Source organism: Centroberyx gerrardi, chromosome 3 (genome assembly GCF_048128805.1).
Source record: "Centroberyx gerrardi isolate f3 chromosome 3, fCenGer3.hap1.cur.20231027, whole genome shotgun sequence".
NCBI lineage: Eukaryota > Metazoa > Chordata > Actinopteri > Beryciformes > Berycidae > Centroberyx > Centroberyx gerrardi.
In genome coordinates, this window is record NC_135999.1 from 31681335 (window position 1) to 31690368 (window position 9034).

Sequence of the window (9034 nt, forward strand, 5' to 3'; positions counted from 1 at the left end):
ACAGACAGAGTTATGGGCAACAGAAAGTTGACTTTTTAACATTGCTGGCAATGGTGAGAAGCCATCTATACCCTACAACGACGAAGCGGAAGTACGGCAGCCATCTTTGTGAAAAGGGTCTATACTACTTTATATAAAATGAATGAGAATAAAGTAACATAGAAAGAGATGGATAGATAGAGGGGGGGACAAGAAAGAAAGAAGCCCACATTAGAAATACATGCGCCTTAGCAAACCATGTTGCCTAAATTATGAAACATAACTTCACTTTCCGCAGGTCAAAAAGAATGACCAAGCAAACCAGAGGCTCATTGTTTACTAGCAAGCAAATCTGCAGCACGCTGACTTACCACCACAAGTCCACAGCACGTCGAGCCCAATGCCTTGTATTTATTCAAATTTAATGTTGAGGAGTCTAAAACTATTTTGAGGTGACGCAGCTTTCACTTCCTGGACAAAAAAAAAATCTTAAAGTGGTAATCCTCGAGTTTCTTTTCTTTTTTAAATTTTATTTAGTCTCCATCTTTGTTGCTCAGCGCTCATTGCTGTGGTGTTTCTGCACTGCTCTTCCCAGAGATCACCTGTCAATCAGTGTGTCCAGTACTGTGACGTTTTTTTCCTTGGATTTTCTGTTGATGCAGTTTGAGTTTCTCTTTGTCTGTTCAGCCATGGTGGCTATCACTGCTCATGTTAACTACCCAGTTCTTCTTCTATTTATTCCAAACTGGAAACGTAACCTGCATCTCTTCCTGTGCAGCAGAGGATTTTTCCCAGGAAAAACCTACCAGACACCGGGATTTTAGAACAAAATAAATCTTTCATGAACTGGCTATAGGTTGAATCACTATTGTGTTATATCAATCAGTGATAGAGGGTAGCAAAACCGGCGTTTTAATTCCATGAAAATGTCACAGATTATAATAGGTAGTATTCTTTCATGCTGCATCTTTAGCCAATGAATTGCATTTTTCATTTACATTTTGAACAGACTGAATTCATAGTGAATTGACGCAAACTCTGCTGCACATAGCTAGTTCAGACGTACCTCTCCAAGGCCATGAAAGCTACCACCATTTCTGTGGCCAGGGCCAGCATGTAGGCGACACAGAATTGTAGCAAGCACTGCTGGTCAAACATCCGCGTCCTTCTCTGTAGCAGCGATGAAAACAAGGTCTCAGCCAGCATGAGATTGCTGGAGATAGCCAGCACTGTCAGGCTCCTCAACATGGTGTAGTGGGGCTGCCAGAAGTGATTCCTCAGCACCTGCAGATAGAGTTGTGTAAAAGAGTTGAAGAACCCAGTTAAAATTACTCCTCTACTAGATATACTATCCTTTCACTCATTGGTCACAAGGGATGGGACAATATATCGAAATTCAATATATTGCAATACAAAAATGTGCCGGTCAAACGCTTGAAGAATCTATGTGAATATGACGTAACATTATCTGCCCTTGGCGGCTTACTTAAGTAGCCGTGTATTCACTTGTGATCAGTGGCCATGCCCTGATGCGTAGTTTAGTTAAAATGGTATTTATTGAATGAATTAGACCTTTACACACCGAGAACGATGCGGATGGATTAAATGATATAGCTTGTTTAAAAAAATTTGCACCGTGAAAATATGGAGTCAACATCAAGTGACAATAAACTGGTCATGCTTTTGCTTAGTAAAAAGAGGAAAAAAATAAATATATGGGTACATCCAATATTGAGGACGAGAGAGCATAGAGCTTTTCACTGTCTGTACTGTTTCACGCACTGCCTCTGGGGCAGCCGGTAGGTTTCTCTCTAGCTAGTGAGATTTCAAGCCATAAAATCTAGATAGCGACGGGTCAAATAGCTTGGGAAAAATATCGACAAGACAGCAGGACTCTCCCGTCAACAGCATGTCTGCGTTAGGTGAGTGTATAGCCTACGTTCATTTTCGTAAAATATTGAAAATAGCGGCTTCTTATCGACTGAAAAAAGAGAAAAGACTATTGTTACTGACTCTTTCCTTTTTGCTGTAATTTGGCTAAAAACAACCAAACCATCCACAGTGAAAGAGCAAATCATTGCGAACATATCATCATTTCCTCTCTTTGGTTCGGACTTCATCAAAGTTGTTTTCACACCAAAATGATCCGCACCACGGCCCGAATGGAAGAGGACCGAGACCGCTAATTTTTGGCGAACCTTTTGCACGTTTTTGGTCTGCACCTGAGTCCGCATGGGGTGTTCGCACCTGTCAAAATGATCCGAACTTAGGAAAAAGTTCCTTAAGTCGGCCAAACGTTGCTGGTGTGAAAGCCACCTAAGAGAGAGGGAAGCTCTTGCCTTTGTTGTGCACAAATGGATGGCCAGCGTGCTATGCGCGGTGGAGACTGGGGATAAATTATGTGTGTGTGTGTGTATGTGTGTGTGTGTGTGTGTGTGTGTGTGTGTGTGGGGGGGGGTGATGATGAAGGAGGGTCAGGCTGCATGGGATCATTTTGTCCCAGGTGCGAGCAAGATACGCGGCGGCCCTGGCCAGGAGCGCTGCTGTCCGATAGGTTGGTTCTAAACACACAAGGCAAACACAATCTGTAACAGTTGAATCCAAAAAGCGATTAAAACACGTCCTTTCAACACAACAACACCCACACAGCAATGGGACCTGCCTACATCCTTCCTAAATGCCGCACTCAGTGCCACCCTTGCTTGAGTCTGTGCCCCACCTCGGCCCCCCCAGTCAAAATGGCCTGGACACGCCACTGGTGTGCTCTTTCCTCATCTCTCTCGGCCCCATCTGGCTTCCTTCTCCTCTAGCATATCACTACTCTTCCTTTTGGCCTCTTGGTTGGCCTGGGAACCACAGCAGCAAGTAGTGAGCAAACATGCTGTGCCTTGTTAAGCAAAATGTCAATGGGGAATTATATAGGTATTGATCATATTGATTTTTTTTTTAAATAGATGAACTGAGTGATGTAAACAACTGTTATTAGCAAGAAAAGTGTGCTTCTAGAAAATGTGTATGGGTGCTCTGCCATAAACTAGGCCTACTCACTAACAATTAGCCTGAAGAAGTAGTAGTTCAGGGGCAACACTATAACAGTAAATAACATTTAGTCATTTCAATTCTTCATTTATATTGTATTGTAACAGCACTTTAACGTACATCCCTTACTTTATTGCTCTTGAGTACAAGCACGCAAGTACGATGACTGCTCTCTCCACAATAGGCTGAAAGACGTCAGCATGGTTTTAACCTAAAGAAAAATGGATAGAATACAAACAAGAATGAAAGTAAAACGAAGAATTTAGGTGATTGAGTCGTTTTACTGCTGGACTGCCAACATAGCCATATCTTTTCTTTTTGACAATTGATATGAGGTAAGTTAAGAGGGCTAATACAAAATATACCTGCTGAATGAAGTGGACTGGTCTAAGAAAGACATTGCATCCATTTCCACTTCTTCTTCTACCTGCCACCTGCCTGGCCACTCCTCACCTCTCCCTCCTCCCTCTTCTTTCTCACACACTGTATGTGTCCCTCAAATTCTTCCATAACTTCCTCACCTCTTCATATGTAAGATACAAGAACAGTAGCTACCCTATAGCTGTTAAACACCACCTGATAAGCAAGCACCGCTTTAGCACAACTTTAGCAGCATAGTAGTAGAAAAGGGTAATGTTCAGCTACAGGCCAAGTACAGAAACACAGTTGTACGTTTACATCGTCGACTAATACACTGTCTGATTGACTGGCGTTACAGATGTATTTGGACGATGGACGTCTGCAAGGGAACAAACGAAATATAATTGTGCAGAGAATGATAGACATATAAATTGCCAACCTACACATCGCAAAAACACTGTGGTAAACATTACTTAAAACAATTAGTTAACGTTATAGTTGGGTTGTTGGCTATTGGCATAACTAGCAAAAGTTACACAAAGCCACTGTTGTTGTCAGTAGGCTATTGAAACTGGATATAAACCACCATCGTCATACTTAAGCTCATCTGTTATCCTTCTCCATACATTGTCTGTGTGACGTTATCAAGAAACTTCATCTTGATTGGTGAGATGTGTTCATGTTGCAGGCAAACGTCGCAAAAATCGACCTCGAAAAAATAAATGCTGCAAATTCGTACTGCGAAATTCCATCGTTGATATGCAAGGTTGCATTGACTGGATATAAGTTCGAAAAATATTATTGACGTGCGAATAAATCGCACAAATAAATTGCCCTCGGTGTGTAAAGACCTTAAGTCCTCCTAATACTGGGCCCTGATTGGCTGACAGCAGCAGCTCCTCTAATTCAAATGAGGTAAACCTGCTGACTGGAGGCTTTCCAGTTCAAATGCTGCAAACTCACTTGATTGGAGGGCTTTCAGTATTTTTGAAAATGCAGTAACTTTAAATTTAACCATTCAAACCGAATCAAATTTGAACAATGTCTACATAACACATGTATAGACAGAGGAAATTTTGAATTCCTATAATAGGGCCCCTTTAACTTCCCTAGATCATGGTCAAATCATCTCAAACAATTGTTCAGCATTGGTAGAGGTTTGCGCTCTCTGAGTGCCTTCTAGTTTTTTCTATTTTTGTTGGTTTGTTTTTGTTTTGTTTTTTTCATTTTACATTTTACCAAAATTAGAAAAAGATTGTGGTTGCCCTGGTGAGTTGCTAGGTAAAATGATGCTGCAGTGGCAGTCCTACCTGCAGACCGAGGAGAATGTATCCGTTAAAAGCCACCGAGAGGAGCAGGAGGACGAGAAGGAGCAGAAAGATGGCGGATTTCCTTGAGAATAAGTACCAGTAGATACAGGCTGCCATGTCTTGTTCCCCCACCTTCTCCTCCACCGAAATGCTGGGAGGATCTGTTGAGGAAGTGGAGGATTCCCAGGGTGCAGACAGTGGTGTTCAGCTGAGCCGAGGGCATGGTGGCCGATGGGATGGATGGATGGATGTAGGGATAGATCTAGGGATGTCTGGATGGATGTAGAGATGGATGGATGGATGTAGGGATAGATATAGGGATGTCTGGATGGATGTAGAGATGGATGGATGGATGTAGGGATAGATCTAAAGATGGATGGATGGATCTAGAGATGTATGGATGAATGCAGGGATGGGCAGAAGGGTGAGAGCTGGATGGATGTCAGGATGTAGGGATGGATGGGATTGACAGTAAGGTAAATAGATGGATGGATGGATGATAGGATGGATTATTGGTTTCCCCTATATGCTTCCAATAGTCTTCTGAAGACGGGCAAACCAATATCTGTACCTAGAATCTTAAGTCTTGCAAGGTCTTGTTATTTCTCCAGCATGAATGAATAAATGAATGAATGAATGAATGAACCCCCCTCTGTGAGAAAAACCAAGTGATGGCTCCAGCAGACTGGATGGAGAGTAATTTCAAAAACTTTTGTCCATTTCTCCATGTGAGAACACACTCCTCTGTGTGTAGATTAGCCTTCCACTGGACTTCCGTCTTCAGAGCAGCAGGCTGATTTGAGGGATCTCTCCAGGTGGTTGCTATGCACACCACGCTACACTGGCAATCTGACTGTTTTCCAAGGAGGCTGAGCAGGGAGAGGGGTGTAATCACCAGTACATCCTCATTCACACAGATCTATTAAGGACAAGGGTGAATTGTTGAAAACATTAGGAGTGATAGTGGCCACAGAGAGATATAGAGGGCTGAAAGCAAACAGAATCAACAAACAAGCAGAAACCCTCAGAGACGTGGAGCAGATTTTATTACAAAGAGAATGCTGAAGATACTGTACGTACATGTTATGGTTTCCAAGGTGTAAGTTCTTGCCCTCTACTCGCTTTGAAGAATGACCAGGTATCTTATCCATCTCTGTTTTTATCTCTCTCTTTTAATCATGTAAAGCACTTTGAGTTGCCCCCTGTGTACGAATTGTGCTATATAAATAAACTTGAACTTGAACTTGAACTTGAACCAGGTTGACAAAATGATGTGGAGAAGTTTCCCGCCATACCTGACACCACAATTTAATCTGAGATGGGGTGAATCTCAATTGTCTCAATTAGTGAGGATGGCAGGTTATTCTCTAGCTCTATGAACCAGTAATCCCTTAAAATAACCTTACATTTTCATTAATTTACATTAATTCACCCCTTCATTCATGCAAAATCCCCTTCAAATTAATTAAGGGAGATATTAATGGAGGAGATCCCATCGAAACCTCCTTAAACACCCCTTAATCTTGAGTTCTTACTTTTTAATTTAATGAAAAATTCAGGGAGACAGGAACTTTTCCATTGATTTCCACTTAATAACCCTGTAAACCTGCACAAAAGGCATGAAAAATCCCTTAGGTACTAGTGTTTCTGTGAATCAACCCATGAATAAATCCCTTATAAACCCATGATACTAACCTTACTTTTTTAAAGCTGTAATTATGTTGTTTTTAATGGATAATTACAGTTTATGTAATGGAGAAATTAAGGACATTTCTGGGATAAAATTAAGGAGTTTGGTTTATGATTGAGACTGATAAGTATATAAACTGTATTTTTACATTAAAATCTTGCACAATGCAGTTTTTATTTAGCTTTTTACAAGGACACTACAGAAAGAAAAAAAAAAGCATGTGCTCGTCACATAACCACAACAAGAAATAATTTCAAGAAATCAAAATAAAAGCAGCAGACACGACAGCAAAAAAAAGCATACAAAAAAGCATACAAAAACAGCATAAAAAAAGTCAAATTAAGATTTAGCTAATTTAGATATATGAGATGTGAGGGCTCTTCTTGAAAATTAATGGTGAATGCAGGTACAAAAATAAAGGGGCCTGGATGATATTGAAGGTCCAGGCTGTCAAGCACAAAAAGGACAGTCCAGCACTGGAAATGAGGTATGGAGGCTTTCTGCAGTACCTTGATTCAAGTTGGGTAAGTCTTTTTCAAGTGAATATGATGATATATGCAAAAAAAAAATTGCTTTGTATGTGGAGAGGTTGATTCACCTTTGGACCGAATCTGTTTACAAGCCTATTTTTGTTGCTTTCCTACTCCAGTCTGATTCATGGAAGAGACTCAAGGTTACATTTTTTATCTTCCATCTTCCTTTATCCGTGCCACAAATTACATATCTATTCTGTGTGTGTGTGTGTGTGTGTGTGTGTGTCTGTGCGCAGCCAGAATGGGAAATTTTCGACATAGTGTCTTATATTGGAATACATATAGTTCACGTCATAGTTTCAGTTTAACGTTCCTGATATGAACTGGTTAAGACCGCAAAGTGTTGTTAGGGCCGGCCTCATATTTGACTTTATATAGTCTAATAAATACACAAAGACAAATGTATATGCTGTTTCTCTGCACTGGCCCTAATAACACTAAGAAAAAATGAAAAAGTGCCTTCTCAGAAAGTGTCCATGTCACTGAAAGACACATTCTTGCATAAGGTGTGTGTGTGTGTGTGTGTGAGAGAAAGAGAGAGAGAGAGAGTGTCTGTGCGTGCGTGTGTGTATGTGTGTGTGTGACCTAATTCAGCCTAAACTTATATTCACTCCAACCCAGTTGGGGGGCTATATCAGCGTGCACTTATGCCCCCCAAACCCAGGTGGCTTCAGGTTGGTGCGGGCGGAAGAGGTCTGTGCACGCCACTGCTAGATAATGCCATATGAAAGCTCCAACCCAGTCTCGTAAAATTTTGTCAAATGACCACAAACTCTGAAACGCAGATTAACTGTTGTGGACACAAATTATGTAAAGATTATGTTTCTCCACCACAAATTGGATTATCTGACAATAGCACGAATTGGACACGCCATTTTCACCTGTCCATCATGAGATATGGTAAACTAATTGTGAGGTTTAGGCAAGTAAACAACTTTGATTAAGGTTAAGCAACTAAAACAGCTCTGATTAAGGATGAGGTTAGGGTTAGGTTCAGGCAACTAAAACTTTGGCTAAGATTAGGCAAAAGGCAATTAGATAAATGAGACAAAAAACCCGCTAAAAATGAAAACTTCACTCACAGGAGAACACTTCTTGTCATGAGTTGGGAATGGAATTCTTTTTCAAGATGCTATAACAAGGGGCCTTTACAATTTACATATTCAGTCAATATTGGTCGGAAATATCAAGATTGCAACAGGTGCATAAGGGAGCTAATAGAAGTTGGTCTATTTACCGGTTGACAACGTTGGCTAATCAACAAAAGACGCCTCATTCGAGTTAAAGTTCACCTCTGTTTGTGTCTGAGAAGCAGAACTTGAACCAAGAGCAGCAAAACAGATACAGGAATCATAGTTGCAGGTCAGCTAACTGCTTTAGCCACCAACACAGGAGGTAATATGAAAGCTCATGCTAGTCGCTAGCTCATGAGATAGACGTTAGCTCATGAGCTATTGTTTGCCAAACCAAAGCAGCTTGCTACCATTAGGATACAGCATCGTAGTTGACAAAACACTTGCACATGATTAGAATTTCAACAATTTATTTGTAAGTTAATGTTCAAAACGTCATAGCAGGGTAAACGCAGGTGTAACTAATAACATTAATGATGGTTCCATTCCATTTGTGTTCCAGTGCCATGGCCCTGCGTATTGTGCATGCTGGCTCATTGGAATGGCACTGGAACACCTAAATGTTCCAGTTACACCTGTGTTTACCCTGCTATGACACATCAAAATGGCTACTGTGAAAAAGGTCTATTTCTCTCTTTTCGTTTGCATTTTTACACATTGTGTTCATAGCTGGCCTCTGTAAAGCCGCCACAAGAAGGAGACAACAAACGCAGCCAACTTACAATAAAAACAAGCAATGCTGATGTTCACGTGTTTTTTTTAACGTTAAGCTTGGCTGTTCTGTCATTTCTTACTGCTTTCTTCCACTGTTGTTGTTGCTATGACTTCCCAGCAGTTGATAGCCACTATCCCTGCTCACCTTTAGCCACGCCCACAGGAAGTGGTGTATGCCCCGAAACATCCCAAACTTCACTGAAAAGCTCATTTCGGGCAAATGGGATTTAGACCTGAACACACAGGGTCAGACATACACAGACTGATAATGTATTA